Source organism: Tiliqua scincoides, chromosome 2 (assembly GCF_035046505.1).
Source record: "Tiliqua scincoides isolate rTilSci1 chromosome 2, rTilSci1.hap2, whole genome shotgun sequence".
NCBI classification, from domain to species: Eukaryota; Metazoa; Chordata; class Lepidosauria; order Squamata; family Scincidae; genus Tiliqua; species Tiliqua scincoides.
In genome coordinates, this window is record NC_089822.1 from 184,728,883 (window position 1) to 184,745,585 (window position 16,703).

Genomic DNA, 16,703 nt, shown 5'->3' on the forward strand with positions numbered 1-16,703 from the left:
GTGCTAAAAGTTTGAAAATCACTGGACTAGAGATTTCTAATAGGGGATCTATTTTTAACATCAGCATGCAAATTCTGGTCCATTCCTGATGTGTTTCTGTGCTGAATTTCTGTTCTCCATATGAGGAACAAGGGAGAAAGAATAAAGTAACCAAAGACAAAGGGAAAATTGGTAAGAATTGCATTTGGGGGTTGGGCAGATTGGACCCGGGGGCAGGGGGGGGAGGGATTGGCGGCAGCCATGCACACCATACCCTATCTCCCTTCCTGGACCTGATCTGCTGCCACAAGACAATTTGGACTTCTGCTAGCAATTTAGCAGGCACAGTTATGAGTTGCCCCATTTTGGCAGCTAAGGTTTGCCTAGGGCAAGGGAACAAATTTTCCTCATCCCAAGGAGACCACCAGTGCTGAAATTCTTGCATAGGATGCAACAATAATAATACAGGTATTTATATACCGCCTTTCTTGGTCTTTATTCAAGACTTTATTCAAGGTGGTTTACATAGGCAGGCTGATTAAATCCCCATAGGGATTTTTACAATTGAAAGAAGGTTCTCTCTTTCAAGAACCACAACAGTCCAGGTGTTTCACTCTGATCTGGCTTCACATTCTGGCCTCCATCCTCCCACGCTCAGAGCAGATGGAATAGCTCGGCTTCAGCTTGTCAGCTGCTTCAAGGTCGCACGGTGCCGGTGGCCTCGAACTGGCGACCTTGTGGATGTTATCTTCAGGCAGACGGAGGCTCTACCTTCTAGACCAGACCTCCTGCCCTGTCATTCTGGCCCTGCTGCAATGCGCAGGGTTTGGGCTGTGGAGGATAGGTTTGGGCTGTGATACGTTGGTTTGTTAGCCAGCTATGAACCATAATTCCTATATTTTACATATAACAGGAAGTTGCCATTTGTTAACTGTAACTGGAAGATTTACCTTCTTTGTCTGCGAAGGAGGGATGTGCACACAAGCCCACGTTTGCCACGGCATGTTCTTGGATTTCAACACTGCTAGCAATTTTCCTCATCCCAACTGCTAGCAACACAGTCCTGGAACGTGCTGGAATCCCTAGCATATATGCACTGCTGAAACAGAGACGCCTGCGTTGGCTCGGTCATGTCATGAGAATGGATGATGGCCGGATCCCAAAGGATCTCCTCTATGGAGAACTCGTGCAAGGAAAGCGCCCTACAGGTAGACCACAGCTGCGCTACAAGGACATCTGCAAGAGGGATCTGAAGGCTTAGGAGTGGACCTCAACAAGTGGGAAACCCTGGCCTCTGAGCGGCCCGCTTGGAGGCAGGCTGTGCAGCATGGCCTTTCCCAGTTTGAAGAGACACTTGGCCAACAGTCTGAGGCAAAGAGGCAAAGAAGGAAGGCCCATAGCCAGGGAGACAGACCAGGGACAGACTGCACTTGCTCCCAGTGTGGAAGGGATTGTCACTCCCGAATTGGCCTTTTCAGCCACACTAGACGCTGTTCCAGAACCACCTTTCAGAGCGCGATACCATAGTCTTTCGAGACTGAAGGTTGCCAACACATTTTTAGCAATTTTAAAAGAATAGTGTAGCTCATATAGCTAAACTCAGAGACAATTAACTGACAAAAAATATCAGGATGAAAATATGTCTTTCACCACTAGAAATGTACATGCTGGCCGTAAACACATTACATGGCCCCAGCCTGTTATGCAACTGTGCTTTAGTTTATTATTTTGGATCAAGATGCTAGTGGGTGTTTGCTGTTTTGATGTCATCTGTATAAAGCCTTATAATATTTCCCTTCTGTATTAAAGGGAAGCATAAACTTGATATGTAAACCTTCCTTTGTTCTTTTTAAAAATAGAAACAAGGTAATAAAGAGACATATGCTAAACTCTGTTGGATAAAGGGAATTCTGTTTCTTATTTCCACATAAGGAAATCCACATTTTTATGAACATGCAAAATATTTGCTAATGGACCTTTTAGTAAAAAGACAACAAGGTCTCATGGGTTTTAAGAAAATGAATGCGGTATTAGAGCAGAGTAAAAGAAGCAAAATGGAATATTCCAGAAAAATTGACACCGTGAGATGGAGGAACTGAGAATTACAGGCACAACTGGTTTTGTGTATTTAACATCTTTTTATTTTGAATTTTGGACAGAGAATCATCAATGTGTTCATCAAATTAAAAATCACACACATACACATAACTAAATTATAATTCAGAGCCCAATCCAATCCAACTTTCCAACACCAGTGCAACCACAACGCAGCCCTGAGATAAGGGAACAAGTGTTCCCATATCTTGAGGAGGCCTCTATGACTGCCTCCCCACCACAGGATGCAGTGCATGCCCCATTGGCATAGCCGCACTGGCACTGGAAAATAGGATAGGAATGGGTCCTCAGTCAAAAAACAGCACTAAAACCAAGAGTAAAAAACTACAGATTCAGTAAGAAATCTAACCATTGGTAAATAAAATAATAATAATATAATATAATAATATACAGTATTTATATACCGCCTTTCTTGGTCTTTATTCAAGACTTTATTCAAGGCAGTTTACATAGGCAGGCTTATTAAATATACGCAGGGATTTTTACAAATTGAAAGAAGGTTCTTTCTTTCAAGAACCACTACATTCAAGGTGTTACACTCCGATCTGGTTTGACATTCTGACCTCCATCCTCCCACGCTCCGAGCAGATGGAACAGCTCAGCTGCAGCTTGTCAGCTGCTTCAAGGTCGCACGGTGCCGGTGGCCTCGAACTGGCGACCTTGTGGATGTTAATCTTCAGGCAAATGGAGGCTCTACCCTCTAGACCAGACCTCCTGCCCTTAATCTTAACCAACTGTCTGTAAAAAAGAGAGGGGGCCAGCCACACCTCCCAAAGACACCGGTTCTAGAGCTTAGGTGTCACCACTGGGAAGATTCCGTCATGGGAATGCCCCAGCCTTCTGCTTTGACTTCCAAGTTGGAGTGTTTGTATTCCAAGAAATGCAGCCTGGACAAAGTGGATGATCAGTGTCCTTTGCAACAAGAAGATCAGTGAACATCTCAAGTTAAAGATCTACCAGACGTTCATCAGGCTGGTTGCTCTCTACGGAACTGAATGCTGGCCGGCGACAAGAGAAACCAAATGTTGCCTAGGCATCATGAGACAAAGATGCTGCGTTGGATCGGTGATATCACTCGTTTTGACCTCATCCGCAACAATGACGTCAGGCAGCGGTACGGTGTCACTCCAATCGCAGACAAGTTGAGACAAGCCCAGCTTCAATGGTACAGTCATGTTCTGCATGCCGATGGCGATACACTGGCACAGAAGGGCCTTCAGTTGGAGGTCAAAGGCAAACAACTGAAGGGCCAACCAAAACAGCACTGCCATGACACGCTGCATGGTAACACAAAAATCACCTGCCTACGCCCAGACCAAGCCCGCGACTGAGAGAAATGGTGACTCTGATCCAAAATAGTGGACCCCACCACCACACAGGACAAACGCTAAAAAAGAAGAAGAAGAAGAAGAAGTGTGTTGTGTCATGGGACCTTTGGCTAATCATGGTTTAGGTTTGAAGCCTAAATTGATTAGGTCACTTCCAGTCATGACATCACTTCCACGTTAATGACATCACTTCTGGTGGTTTCTGACAGATTTTTATTCTAAATAGTGGGTCCTGGTGCTACAAAGTTTGAGAACCACTGATCTAAGCAATTCCAAAGAGAGCAAGAAAATGATGAGCTGGAGGAGGAGCATTGCACCTTGTTTCAGACACTGGGGGTCTCTGGGACTGGTGCTGAACCCCAACAACCAGAATTCTGCACTCTCCACCACCTGGGCGACCAGCAGCCACACTTGTGAACTAGTATGGCAACACTGCCTCCTGGTGGAAGGAAAAGACCAGTGCTTGCAGCTCACCATCAAAGGGTTATCAGAGCATGATTGGAAAGGGGGCAGAGTTATGCAGATCGCATGCCAGTGGTGAGTGGAGTTTGAGATTGAAAGCTCTGAAATTGACAAGAATCCCAGAGAGCGGGCACAACATTGCCCCAAAGGAGGGAGTTTGCTTCCCACAATGTGGAGAGGTGAGTTTGTAGAGTGGATTCTGCATGGTGATGAATCAGGCCATACTGGCTGTGCCAGTGGGCCCTGGAGGACGAAGTGCTGCTCTTAGGCAGCTGGAAGAGGAGCCACCATCTAGTGCTGTGGGTTTCTTGCCAAGCATGATCATTGCTTTTTGGCCTTTTGGCTAAGATCATGTATAGTGACTTACGGACTTCCAACTCACCCCATGTAACCCCCTGGAATAGACCTACATACCAGACTTGAATGCTCTCTCACTGTATGTAGCTGTGTCCTGGGATCTTATATTTGCTATTCAATTGTTTTTCTGTTCATGAAACTGACACATTTTCTAATAAAAAATTAATCTGATATGTTCTCTATTTGAGAGCTATATATTAAATGGATGTTTGGGGCTGGGAGTTGGAATAGGGGCTTGCTCCATGCACTCTATGCATCAACCTGGTATTGCAGTATCTCCTGGAATGGTGCACCTCCTTTTGGGGAGAATATAACTGGTGTAAAGACAGATTGATGTAGATCTTCTCTTTTAACTGAGATCTCTTATTTTTCTCTCTAGGGCTCTTGTTTCTTCTCCAGGTCTGGGCACTAGAGGAGCCTCTTTCTTTGGGTCTTTCTCTCTCTTGCTGCCCTGGAGGGGTCTGTGTGGCTGAACCTGATCCTGCTCTGTTTCTAGGCTTTGTCGTTTTGCATTTCTAAAAACTGTTATCTCACTTCTGTGATGCTAATGGCCCTTTTCCTCCTGTGGCAAACAGTAGTGGGAAGGGGAATGGTTGAAGTGGGGTGCCCCAGGGCTTTGTCTTGGGCCTGGTTCTCTTTAACATCTTCATTAATGATTTGGATGAAGAGATACAAGGAGGTCTCATCAAATTTGCAGATGACACCAAACTGGGAGGAGTAGCAAACACAACAGAAGACAGAAGAATGATTCAGAAAGACCTTGGCAGAATGGACTACTGGACTGAAATGAATAAGATGAAGTTTGACAGGGACAAATGCAAGGTTCTGCACTTAGGCAAAAATAACCAAAGATGCAGGTATAAAATGGGAGATACCTGGCTTGGCAACACAATATGCGAGATGAATCTTTAAGTCACAGTAGATCACAAGATGAAAATAAGTCAGCAGTGTGATGCAGCTGCAAAGAAGGCGAATGCAATTTTAGTCTGCATTAGGAGAACCACAGCTTCCAAGTTGCAAGAAGAGGTGGTTCCACTTTACTCTGCATTGGTTAGACCTCACCTGGAGAACTGGGCACCTCACTTTAAGAAACATGCAGCCAAACTGGAGTGGTTTTGGAGGAGGGCGATGAGAATGATCAGAAGGCTGGAGAACAAGCCCTACAAGAAAAAGGTTGAAGGAACTTGCTATGTTCAGCCTGGAGAAGACAAGACTGAGAGGGGAGTATGATAGCTCTCTTCAAGTACCTGAAGGGCTGTCATTTGGAAGAAGGAACAAATTTGTTCTCAGCTGCCTTTGAGAACAGAACTAGATCCAACTGGTACAAACTACAAGAGAAGAGATTCCAATTAGATACCAAGAAAAAATTCCTGATGGTAAGGGTGGTTCGACAGTGGAACAGATTGCCGAGGTAAGTGGAGGACTCTCCCTCACTGGAGATCTTCAAGAAGAGGATCGACAAGCATCTGTTGGAGATGGTCTTGGAGGATTTCCTGCTATAGGCAGGGGTTGGACTAGATGACCTGTTAGGTCCCTTCCAACGCTATGATTTTATGAGAACAGCAGGAAGTGGAGCAGAAATTCTCCATTGGTGGATGCTCATAATGGGACAGGTAATCCATTATTTATGTAATTCTTTCCAACGATTCTATTCTTATAAGTTTTGTCAAGACATTGTTGACAGCAATGACAGCAATGGAATATGTCATATGGACGGTGTCCACATAGCTGAAAGTATTCGCAGTCATCGTGGAGCCAAGTTTGGGTTGGAACCGAGGTCAGTGCATCTGTGTATAATTTAGATAATTTAGAAGAAAGACACAAAGTATATATAGCCACCGTTATGTGGTCATCCAAAGTGCCTTTGTTAACACTTAGCCCCTGAAAGAGTTTTAGGGCCTAATCCTATTGATGATAGCACGGATGATATACTGCTATCGCCGACTGTTGCAAAAGTGCAGTAAAACACTTGCTGCCACTGGTAGCACTGTGCCACCAGTGCTGACACAGCTCCAGCGGCCACTGCACCTTAGTGCAGGGAGGTCAAGTATGGCAGTGAGTGTCGCCATAGGCCTGCTGCTATGGGTTTTCGTAGTCAGGAGGAACTGGATGGAGGGAGGGAAGGATACGGCCTGGGCGGGGTGGAGATGACGGCAGACTCTGCCACCTTATCCAATCTCCCCTCCCAAGCCAGGAGACCCAACACGGGTTTCCTCGGTTCTGCACCCACGTGGATCTGTGGGTGCAGTTTCAAGAAGACCTATTGGGCGTGCTCTAGGTCAGTACAGAGTAAGGGAACATTTGTACCTTCCCTCAAGGAGACCTCTGGTAGCCTTATTGCCTCACTGGATTGAGCGGAAGCTATTTCATCTCCCTAGAGCCCTGGGAGAAGCGTGCGTGGCCTCTGGGACACCAAGTGCCTCTGGGAACAAAGTGCCAGGTAAGGCACCGCGAGTTTAGCATCTGGGTGAGGAGAAGGCAAGTGGACCTCTGAGTTTTGGAGAAGGAGAGGAGGAGGAAGAGAAGGAGAAGGTAAGTCTACTCTTTCTAACTCTTTGTCTTTCTAACTCCATGTCTTCTAACTTTAAATCAACCTTAAATCAACATTGAAATTTAGCTTTACCTAAGCTAGCACCTAATCTAACCTAAGGGAGGGAAGCTAAGGTCCAGCGAGTTGGGGCACAGGAGCTAGGTGAGGGCAATAAAAATAAATACATAGGTGTGTACATAGGTCTACTCTGAGCAGCAGTAGAGTCCTACTCATGAGTAAGAGCCCAAGGGTCAGGCACTTGGAAAAATAAATGAAACAGAGGAGGATAAAGTGGAAAGCAAGTTTTTCTACTTTGTTTTAAATTAACCCTATACTTAACCCAAGTTAAACTTAATCTAAGTTAGAACATAATCTAAACAGTTCAGTAAATTGGGACACAGGATCTAGGTGAGAGCAATAAATAAATAAACTCAAATAAAAACTAACTTGAAGTTAAAAAACAGTCCAGCCTAAGAGAACTGAATTAGGAGGGTAAGAACCTAGGAAGGGCCAGTTCCCAACCAGACAGGACAATGTAGCATAGTCGTTGACCTTTAGGAGGTGATAAGAGCCCCATTAGGCTAATCCAAGGAACCCATTCAGGGGCCTGCAGAGTGGATTAAGCCCATCAGCAGCCTTTTGTCTTCCTGAGCTTTTGTAATCTCACCTGGGAAGAACGGCCACCCTTTCAATCAGCAAGGAGGGAGGGAGGAGGAGCTAGCTAGGGGTATAAAGCTAGTGCCTGCTACTGTGTGAGCCTCTCTACAGAAGAGCACGTGGCCTCTGGGGCACCCAGTGCCTCTGGGAATGAAGTGCCAGGTAAGGCACTGCGAGTTTAGCATCTGGGCGAGTTCAGCAGCAGCGAGAGGAAGCCAGGGCCCCAGACGCCACCCTTCTCTTCCCTTGAGAAGAGGGCAGCAAACCAGTGTGGGGTTTTTTAAGTACCCCTAAATAAAAACAAAACAAAAAAGCTATGCCGTCAGACAGCCAGCAGCAGGGTGGGGGCTATCCAGTGTTTTGCATCGAGTGCCGCATGTATGACTATATGCCTCTGGGGCATAAGTCATGGGTGTGTCCTTGGTGCAAGGAGCTCCAGGGTCTCGGGGAATGTGTCCGCTCCCTTGAAGCCTTGGTGCTAACTGCTAACTGCTAACCCCTGCTAACTGGTTAAGAGGCGCTTTTTCAAGTGGGTGCTCCTCTTTTATTTAGCAGGGGGAGAGTAACTGGCCCACCTCACCCCAGCAGTGTCTTTTCTAGTGGCTGTCTGCTGGTGTTGCATCTTTTTAGATTGTGAGCCCTTTTGGGACAGGGAGCCATTAGATATTTGATTTTCTCTGTAAACCGCTTTGTGAACTTTTTGTTGAAAAGCGGTATATAAATACTGTTGTTGGTGGTGGTGGTGGTGGCCAACCTGGAGAAGCAGAGGCAGGCGGAGAAGGACCATGGGGAGACTTCCGGGGACTATCAGGCTTCGTCCCAACCTCAGGCATGCAGCTGCTCAGCTGCCTGGGTGGGAAGTCTTGGGCTGGAGGACGTCATCCTGGAGAGGAGGGAAACAATCCCCTAGGGGGGACTCCTTCTCCAGGGGACGGTCCCGTATCTGAATGCACTCAGGATACTCCCTAGCGGGAGGGGGTTCGGGGGCTTCTTGTAGTGGGGGATTTGATTATTAGAAACATAGAGAGGGGGGTTTGCAAAGGATGTGAGGACCGCATGGTGACTTACCTGCCTGGTGCGAAGGTTGCGGACATCACTTCTCGTCTAGACAGGCTGGTAGACAGTGCTGGGGAGGAGGAAGCGGTTGTGATGCATGTCGGCACCAATGATGTGGGCAAGTGTAGCCAGGAGGTCCTGGAGGCCAAATTAGATTAGATAGGAAGCTGAAAGCCAGGACCTCAAAGGTAGCGTTCTCTGAAGTGCTACCTGTTCCACATGCAGGGCCAGCTAGGCAGGCAATCAGGGGTCTCAATGCGTGAATGAGACGGTGGAGTAGGGAGGAGGGGTTAGATTCGTTAGGCACTGGGGAACGTTTTGGGACAAGCGGGGCCTGTACAAGAGGGACGGGCTTCACTTGAACCAGAATGGAACCAGACTGCTGGCACATAACATTAAAAAGGTGGCAGAGCAGCTTTTAAACTGATCCCTGGGGGAAGGTCGACAGGAGCCGAGGAGCCGAGATACTGGGCAAATCTCTCACAAAAAACCCTTGACTTCCGACAGGTGGACTTCCCTCAAATGAGGAGGCTGGTTAGAAGGAGGTTGAAAGGGAAGGTAAAAAGAGTCCCCATGGAGGCTGCTTAAAACAACAGTAATAGAGGCCCAGCAGAGGTGTATACCACAAAGAAAGAAGGGCTCCACTAAATTCAGGAGGGTGCCCGCATGGCTAACAAGTCAAGTTAGAGAAGACATAAAGACCAAGGAGGCTTCCTTCTGTAAATGGAAGTCTTGTCCTAATGAGGAGAAAAAAAAACTGTGGCAAAAGAAATGTAAGAAGGTGATATGGGAGGCCAAGCGAGACTATGAGGAACACATGGCCAGCAACATTCAGGGGAATAATAAAAACTTCTTCAAATATGTTAGAAGCAGGAAACCTGCCAGAGAAGCGGTTGGCCCTCTGGATGGTGAGGGAGGGAAAGGTGAGATAAAAGGAGACTTAGAGATGGCAGAGAAATTAAATGAGTTCGCATCTGTCTTCACGGCAGAAGACCTCAGGCAGATACCGCTGCCCGAACGGCCCCTCCTGACCAAGGAATTAAATCAGATAGAGGTTAAAAGAGAAGATGTTCTTATGCTAGGAAAGTTTAGGATTGGGTTGTTACTGGTGCCTAGAGCATGGCCACCCTCTCACAGTTTTGACTGATAGCTCTTTGTGGGCACAACATTAACTTCAGAATACAGGTGAAAAACATTGTCATTGGTGTAGGCTTTGGACTTATCTGCATGACAACATACTAATGTATTATACAAGAAATTGACTAAAATAATCTAGGTTGAAATTGTGTTATTGGTTATATGTAGAAGAGCAGAACAGATGATTATATGGATGGGCCTCTGCTGATCTTACTGAGGTGAATCTGCAGCTCCCTCAATACCTTTGAGAAGTGCTCCAGATGGAAACCATTTTTGCAATCATTACAAGCCCAAGTTCTTATTAAGCTGAAAACAAAAGAATGCTCTTCAAACACAAAGTGGCTTAATTTTTAAAGCCCCCTTTCCTTTGGTCTCTCAATCAGTCCTGTCCTCTTGTATTTCTTTCCGAGCCTTCCCAGTGGAACTGAGTGGATTATGAAGCAGGGAGACAAATAATAAAAAGCCTCTCCATGCAATGCTGGACTTTCAGGTTTAAATTTAGAACATGTTATCATAGAAGATTGGTTTGGGATATATGATGTGCTCCAGTGACTGAATGAGGGTGACTTCATGCTTTTTGAGAAACATTTTTACAGATGTGGTCGAAGGAAAATATTCTTCAGAAAAACCAGCAACATCTGCAGATAGCAGGCTGATTATGTCACCGCTTCTGCACTATAATCAGAGTTTCAGCTTGACAAAGTCAATGTAGAGGCTGATGGACCAGGCTATCAGTGGTATACTAGGTGAAAAAAGGCACATCCATGAATTCATTTTTTTTTAATTCTTACTTCCAACTTCTGCTGCTTCCTGTTCCAAAACAGAGGAACTGAGATCTGCTCTTTTCAGAAGGATGCTAGCTTCTCCAGGGTCGCTTCAGTTCTCTGCACAACTGACTGTGACCTTGACCTTAGTGTGCCTTAGTGTGTATTGAATGCCTTAGGCTGCAATCCTATAATACAGCAGTTCCCAAACTGTGGTCTATGTTTCCCTGGGGAGCCACAGAAATCCTCAAGGAAAACCGTGGAATCCTCACAAAAATCCACTGCCCTCTGCAAGGTATAGGACTGTAGCCCAAATGGGGAGCGTGGCCAATGCATTGACCATCAAGTCAAGGGAGCCGCCAGTCAAAAAAGTTTGGGAGCCACTGCTGTAATACTTTCCTGGAAAAAAGCTGCACTGAACACAGTATTACAGTGAACAAGTCAACCATGTGGGCTTTATAGAGACATGATTGGGGGTAGCTGGGGGAGTGGGTCATTGTAATGGAAGATCAGAAGATCATCAGGTGGATGATGAGGTGTTGACAGCTATTCCCATGTTTTGACAGCTAGTTGACAGCTCTGGGAAGGGCAGGGCTGGCTCCACAGCTGTAATCAATCAAGGCCAATGGAGACTCTGATGGACACCTGAGCTTCATTTGACCTTGATGGGACTTTGAATGGTCATGGGCTAACAAGGTAGCTCACAGCTGAGCTGCATTTTGGATAATGGGACATCCAAGGATAAAAGGCAGCTTCAAAAAGAGCAAGGCCCAGACCTACAGGACACACCAGGAGAAGGGGACTGCCAGGACCCTGCTGGAGGACTCTGACACAGAGGAAGGAAGATTCTGCTGCAGTGGTCTGCTACAGGAAGGATTGGACTGGGAAGACTGGACTTGGACTGGAGGCTTTGGATCTTTATCCACTAAGTTATCCACTCTGGCCAATCATGAGAACATTCCCCTCACCGGTACCCTATCCAGCAGTTTTCGAGGTTTGAGTGGGTCTGTGTCATTTTAATGGTCGAGACAGAGTAGGGATTCTGTTGGTGTACTGCCTGCCCTGCTACCTGATGGTCCCTGTGTCCAAGCTGACTGAGGTGACATTGGCACTGGTGTTGGAGTTTCTTTGCTTATTGGTGCTGGGAGACTTCCTATTGAGGACCCTGTGGTGGGTACGGTTCAAGGCTTCGTGGTTGCCATGACAGTCATGGGTCTGTCTCAATAACCGCACCAACGCACAAATGGGGCACACTTTAGACCTGGCTTTTATTGTTGGACATGGTGATCTGAGGCAGAGCTGTTGCCAATAGGAGTTTCTCTCCCCAGAGAAATAGCGGCAGGGACAACTACAGAGACTGTGGTGTGGGGCAAGCTCTCCTCACATAGTCCTGACCTTATCCTGATTTGGCCTCCTATGACTGGGGGGGAATCATGCATGTGCTGTCAAATGATGCATATAACATAACCTATACTTTGGCTTTCAGTGACCATATATGTAATCTACGAGTTCAAAGGAAATCCTTGCAGACTACTATCCCATTGTAAGTAGTCTTTGTAATTTCTTGAATGTTAAATACATATTTGTGCTTCATCTTGCCTATGGACAATAGATGGGACAATCCAATCATTATGGTAGTCATGTTCTATGGGTACCACAAATGACTACCGGTTTAGTTTAAAATGGGTATAGCCCATAATAACTGGGTCTGGTATAAATGGAATAAACACATATGCTTTCCACCTGGGGCTTTGTAGCAAGGAGAAGCCCAGGTCATGTACGCATAATAAATTATGCTGGATCCTAGTGATTGGATCTGGAAGATTGGTGAGAGATGAAACACATTAGCTTGGCTCGTTCTGTTCCAACACACTGTTAGCAGTTTCCAAACTCCAGCTAAATGACTGGCAGGTGTGCAAAAAATGTTTCTAAAACTTAAGGAAAGCACAAAAAACAGCATTTCCAGTTTCCAGATGCTGTTTGCTATGCGTGATCTCGCATGATTTGTTCTTGTCCATATTCTTTGGACCACCTATCTTGCTAACTGCTTCTCTGCACAATGTCCTGCCCCTCACTACTTAGTGATGGTGTTTGTGGTTTTTGGAATGCTTCTTTTGGTCATGGCAACATGGGGGAGAAACGGAAGCTAGCGGATCCCATCTGGCCTTCTTAGTTCATCATTGTGGTGAGCATGGATGTGGAAATGCATATTTTGAAGCTTTGCGCAAACAATGCTTTTCTAATTCCAACCAAAACAAATGTCCTCATCCAAAGCAGGCTTCTGTGTGCATATCACTTTCTGGATCAGGCCTTGGGTTTCACTATCAAAATCTGTTGTCTCCTCAGTATTGCTTTAAGAGGAGTGGCCCACCCCAGTCCACATTTTGACTCAGCTAGTCACTGTTTCCAGTACGACTAGAGTTGCATCAAGGTGGGTGACGTGGAATATTGAAAGCATCATGTTTCATTAACTTCATATTAATTAGTGCAATTTGTTCTGTGCAAGGGGGAATGCAGCAGAGAAGTCAATGTGGGTGACTGACCTAGCATCTAGCTGGACCCAATGGCCAACCCAGTTTTTATTTCTGTGTTATGTAGGTACCAAGCACCATGCACATGGGAGACCCAGCTTCAGATGTGGCAAAGGAACCCCGGCAGGCACAAATAGGAACACTAATAGCTAATAAGAAATGCCTTGTCTAGATCACTCTGAGCCTTCATCTAATTCTGTCTCCAATAGCAGCCACCCAACTGGAAAGCTGACAAGCGCAGCAGGGTAAAGAGAGCTATTGTTTGCCCCATCAGTGGGAATCATCACTGCCTCTGAAATAGTTTCAGCTCAACCCTATGCTATCCCCTTTTAGCACACAGCTAAGTTATATTGGGGTATGTGTATGTGCGTGTGAGTGAGAGAGAGAGAGCAATTGTACAGACTCTAGCGCTATTCAGAAGTGGAGCCCCCAATGCATCCTGTTCATGTGGCCAGTAATGTGCTGGCAAAATTTTCAGCAGTGTCCCCAAAGTGTCAGGGGCTCTTGCCCATTGTCTGACCTGACAGACCTCTGACACCACCTATGCTGGATTTCCAGGCCAGTATACTCTCTCTCTGTAATTGACACAGTCATGAGATTGGCCACAAATGATTTCTTTCAGAGGTGCTCTTCTGATTCTGCTGCTGCCACAATCCATGCTGAAACTCCCTGCCCCTCAGACTTTGTATTTCATTAACAGCAGTTTGCATGAGAAGTAGCATATCATCTGACCTTCACTGTCCTCCTCTATTTTGGGCATTCTTATCCTGCCTGGCCTAGGAAATTGTTCACTTTGCCTATTGTCAAAAATAATTGAAGCAGTAAACAGGCAGAGAAGGAGCCTGTGACCATACTCTGTGGTCAAAATGAGAAGCAGAAGAAGGACCTCTGAGGAGCCCAGTTCTTTTTAGGACACAAACCTCCCTGCTGAATGAACTGCTGTCATCACTTACCCAGAATAAACTGGAGAAGAATGGTGGGATCAGGGCGGTGGTGAAAGTGCAAAATGACCCTCTGATGTCACTGACACTGAAGTTCTGGGGGAAATGCACTAAGTAAAGCCTGAGCAGCACGGCAACTGCTGCAGAGGCAAACTCATCAGTAGCAGCTGGGTGCCAAGTGCATCTGATCTTCTTCTAAGTGACATCAGGGAACGAATCCAAAACATAGCAAGGCAAACAGTAGCATGCTTGTTCCCAGCAGAAGAGTCCAAAGCAAGATGGTGCCTTTCTGTGGGTCAAACTTGCCAGCCTCTACCAGGCCTTGGCAAGAAGTCCTGGCATGGCAAAATCTGCAAGGGGCCAGTTTGGCATCTCCGCTCCCAGCTGCCGGGTGCTATCTGGAGACTATGAATTTATGCCAGGGTCTGTAACAAGAGCTTATTGTATTAGACAGCCTGTTAAATCAAAGGGTATTTTCTCACCAGATGCTGATGTGCTGCGCATCATGTTCTAAAATGTGATGCTAAAACCTACACTGGCTAGAATGCCTACAGCTGTATCGTCTTCTGCATTCCCTGCTGCATTCACAAACAATAAGTACGACACAAACCTCACGCAAAACTTCCAATTCTTTTAAGTGTCCTGTGTGAAAATGACTCCAAAGGTTTTGAGATTTTTTTTCTTTTAAAACCACGTAGCAATGTGTGGTCAGTAGCACAGCTGGGGGTGGGGCCAAATGGTAAGTACTGCAGGTGCCGCAGTACATGTAAGCGACTCCGCCCACTTGCTGTCAGAGCCATTCCAGGCAGTATTGCCCAATGGGAGGGGCCGTACATGGCACCTTGGCCGTGTAAGCGTTGCCTGCAGTACTTATCATTTCCCCCCTCCTCTAGGTATGTTACTGTGTGTGGTTGCTATTTAATATGTGTTTAGCGACTGATATTGCACAAAACTCACACATAATTAATTGTCAACTGTTGCTTGCCTCCTGTTTTCTGAAAAGAATATCTCAGTGTTTTAGTGTCCAAGGTAGTCATTGGTACAAACAGAACTTAGATTTTCCCACCGAAAAGATGACAGCAATACAAATTTCAAAGGAGTGGCTGTGCTACTCCCTTGAGGCTAAAAGACCAACAAATTTGTTGTGGCATCAGCTTTGATGGGCCAGAACCCACTTCATCAAATAGCTGGCATGGCTGCTCTAAGCTAGACATGTATGTGTCCGTTTCCAGAAGCGTTTGTTTAAAAAAAAAAAAAACTTTATAAAACAGTGGTGGATTCTCACCAGGACCTATTATTTGCAGAGTCTAGCAGCTCTAAGGGCATATAGATGGTTTTTTTACTTGGGGAGGAGGGAGAATTTTTGTGGGAAAGCGGCATAATAGATAGAACCTAATCTTCCCCTCCCCATGTGCATTGGTCCCAATGGGATTTGTCCCCCACCATATTGTCTTAGAAAAAAAGGCACTTCCAGTAATAAGCATAGCTCCTACTAATGCAAGTTTACTACTTAGTGGGGAGATATTTGAGGAGAAAAAAAGAGGGGGAGCAGAATTTATTTTTCCCCATACCATAAAGGGATCTTTTGCCTTTACATATTGTGATCTACATCATCATGAGCCAGCAATCGCCCTGCTGCCATTCACCCTAGGCCAGAAGTGATGTCATTAACCTGGAAGTGATGTCATGACCAAAAGCGACATCATCAATTTAGGCTTCACATCTAAGCCACGATCAGCTAACAGTACCATTACATAGCGCACTCATGCCGTTATTTTGCATAACTTGGAATTCAAACTTACCAGCTGGGAAGTCAGAACAGAATGCAAACTTAGATCTTTCTCCAACGACACAGTCCTCCTGCCCTTTCCAGTATCCCATCTTCCCACCTCTTCAGGGCAAAACACGATGACTCTCTCCCACTGGGAGCCCATCCCGCCCAGCAGCTCTGTCCCCTGTATTTTCAGCACTGTATTTTCAGTGGTGGCTGAGCAAGGTACTACGCAATTCACCTGAAATTGGCGGGACCTCATGGGTTCTAACTTTCCATTTGTAAAACGTTGCCCTATTGGATAGTACCAATGACATCTCATAAGATAATCAACCACAGTGATTTGTTTGTAATTTTATGAAGTTATTTCCCCTCCCTGTTTTTCCTGGCAACGGGAGGTGTTCGTTACATCTCCTTACTGCTAGTTACCCGTTCCTCAAGAACCAGACCTACTCCTCTCCTGTGATTTGCATTTCAAAGCACTCTGCAAGATTTTCCCCACTCTTTTCTTAGACACAGCACCACTCTCCTGCGGCACAAAGTGAGTACTGGAGAGTTCAGCCAGCCTTGTTCTTTTTTAAAAATATATTATTAAGACAAAAGTTGTTAGGGAACACCATGGTTACCCTGCAGTATCCAGGCTGTCTTCAGTATGGGAGGATGGGAAGTAGTGCTATTGCTGAAGGAGCAGGGCCAAGACTGCAAAACAAAGTAAATATATACAATCTGATGCATGTTTTCAATTAAATCGGTTTAAGGCTGCAGTCCTAGGTACAGTTGCCAGAGGCTATGTTTCATGGGTCAGTGACCATGAAGGGACTTACTCCCAAGTATAACTGTATGCATAAAACTGGGCTTCAGGGCCAGCCCAGACTTGAGGTTAATTGAAAACATCCCCTCAGGCAGCAAGTTGAGGGTGCCCCATATCCTGCACTCACCTGCCACCCCTTCAGTCTGTCACCTGCCTGGAAAGGAGGTCAGCTCTCCTCATGTTCCTTGCACTTTCAGAGAGTGCACAAGGATTCAGTCACTATAGGCAAGCGGGTGGCAAAATGGGGGAGTGGCAGAATTTGAG

The 16,703-nt window shown here is 45.9% G+C and overlaps 1 non-coding gene across 1 annotated transcript; it reads left to right on the top strand.

The window, feature by feature from the left end:
* Positions 1-4,345: 4,345 nt before the first annotated feature.
* On the top strand, positions 4,346-4,539 carry LOC136643385 (U2 spliceosomal RNA). The gene has a single exon (XR_010793993.1). It is a non-coding gene; the product is annotated as a U2 spliceosomal RNA (small nuclear RNA).
* The last annotated feature ends 12,164 nt before the right edge of the window (positions 4,540-16,703 follow it).